This window comes from Prionailurus bengalensis, chromosome X (assembly GCF_016509475.1).
Source record: "Prionailurus bengalensis isolate Pbe53 chromosome X, Fcat_Pben_1.1_paternal_pri, whole genome shotgun sequence".
In the NCBI taxonomy this organism is placed as follows: domain Eukaryota; kingdom Metazoa; phylum Chordata; class Mammalia; order Carnivora; family Felidae; genus Prionailurus; species Prionailurus bengalensis.
In genome coordinates this window covers 99977624-99980085 of record NC_057361.1, presented here as the reverse complement: position 1 = coordinate 99980085, position 2462 = coordinate 99977624, and positions in this window count along the sequence as shown.

The window sequence follows — 2462 nt, the reverse complement described above, 5'->3', positions numbered from 1 at the left end:
GTATCCTTTTGAATTAGTATTTTTGTATTCCTTGGGTAAATACCTAATAGCGTAATTCCTGGGTTGTAAGGTAGTTGTTTTTTTTTGTTTTTTTTTTTTGTTTTTTTTTTTTTGAGGAACCTCTATACTGTTTTCCAGAGTGGCTGCACCAGTTTGTGTTCCCACCAACAGTGAAAGAGGGTTCCTTTTTCTCCACATCCCCACCAACACCTGTTGTTTCTTGTGTTGTTGATTTTAGCCATTACTTTTTTAAGAGGGTTTTTTATTTTATTATTTTTTAATAATGTTTATTTATTTTTGAGAGAGAGAGCGCGTGAGTGTGAGCTGGGAATGGTCAGAGAGAGAGGGAGACAGAATCCGAAGCAGACTCCAGGCTCTGAGCTGTCAGCACAGAGCCCAATGCAGGGCTCAAACTCAAACCACGAGGTCATGACCTAAGCTGGCTAAGGTGGCTGCTTAAACGACTGAGCCACCCAGGCACCCCGATTTTAGCCATCCTGACAGGTGTGAGGTGATTCATTGTAGTTTTGATCTGCATTCCCAGGATGGTAAATGATGATAAACATCTTTTTAATGTGTCTGTTGGCCATCTGTATGTCTTCTTTGTAGAAATGTCTGTTCATGTCTTCTTCCCATTTTTTAATTGGATTATTAGTTTTTTGGGTGTTGAGTTTGATAAGTTCTTTATATATTTTGGATACTAACCCTTTATCAGATATGTCATTTGCAAATATTTTGTCCCACTCAGTAGGTTGTCTTTTAGTCTTGTTGATTGTTTCCTTCACTGTGCTGAAGATTTTTATTTTTATGTAGTCACAATAGTTGATTTTTGCTTTTGTTTCCCTTGCCTCAGGAAACATAGCTAGAAATAATTTGCTACAGCTAATGTCAAAGACATTACTGCCTATGTTCTTTTCTACGATTTTTATGGTTTTAGGTCTCACATGTAGAATTTAATAAATTAGAATTTAATAAATTAAATTTAATAATTTTTTAACGTTTTATTTATTTTTTGAGAGAAAGAACGTAAGCAGGGGAGGGGCAGAGAGAGACGGGGACAGAGGATTCAAAGAGGGCTCTGCACTGATAGGCTAACAACAGCAAGCCCGATGTGGGGCTCAAACTCATGAACCACGAGATCATGACCTGAGCTAAAGTCAGACACTCAACTGACTGAGCCACCCAGGTGCCCCTCGCATTTACATCTTTAATCCATGTTGAATTTATTTTTGTGTATGGTATAAGAAAGTAGTCCAGTTTCTTTCTCTTGCATGTTGCTATCCAGTTTCCCAAACACCATTTGTTGAAGAGACTGTCCTTTTCCAATTGGATATTCCTTCCTGCTTTGTCAAAGATTAATTGACTATATATGTGGGGTTTTTTCTGGGTTTTCTATTCTGTTCCATTGTAAATCCCCTTAATTTAAAAACACTGCTTGTTCACTCACTTGTTTGCTTACTCCTATATGTGTGTGTCTCCATAGATAAATTAGGGAGAAATCTGTCCTTTTTATTACAAAAATGGCAAAGGAAGTTGTAATTGGATTTCTCCATTGATACACTGTTTCCTCTCTAGGGTGAAGCAATAAAAAGAAGGTAGAGTATGTTCCCTAGCTAGAATTGTCATCTAAAAATCCACAGAAGTTTGGCTCTGCACTAAAAAAAGGTGGGGGGGGGGGCTTTTTCACCCTCCACTCAACTCACCTCACCACTCAACTCAATCACTAAATGAGTAATTCCAGCTCTGAGGTTCAGGATGTCAGGAAATTTGAGAGTTCCTACCTTCAGACAGAAGACTAGAGGAAGTGTGGCTAATATCACTATATCTTGAGATATTTCATTTGATAGAGAATAAATAGTAGTACAGCTCTTAAATGGATGTCTTAGTTTAAAATGAATTATTCAAATCTGTATCTTCTTTAAGATTTCCTGGTGTAGGGGCGCCTGGGTGGCACAGTCGGTTAAGCGTCTGACTTCAGCCAGGTCACGATCTCGCGGTCCGTGAGTTCGAGCCCCGCGTCGGGCTCTGGGCTGATGGCTCAGAGCCTGGAGCCTGTTTCCGATTCTGTGTCTCCCTCTCTCTCTGCCCCTCGCCCGTTCATCCTGTCTCTCTCTGTCCCAAAAATAAATAAATGTTGAAAAAAAAAAAAAGATTTCCTGGTGTAACTGATTTTTTAATTTTTTATTTTATGTTTAATGTTTATTTTTGAGGGGGGCAGACACCAAGAGAGAGCACGCACAAGCAGAGGAGGGGCAGAGAGAGAGGATCTGAAGCGGGCTCCACACTGATAGCAGAGAGTCCAATGAGGGGCTTGAACCTGCAAACTGCAAGGTCATGTCCTGAGCCGAAGTCAGATGCTTAACTAAGCCAACCCAGGCCCTCCACACCTGATTTTTTGATTAGTGAACCAAATCCTGATGATGTAAGCGGGCTTTTGTCAAAGTCTACTCCTTAATTCTCCA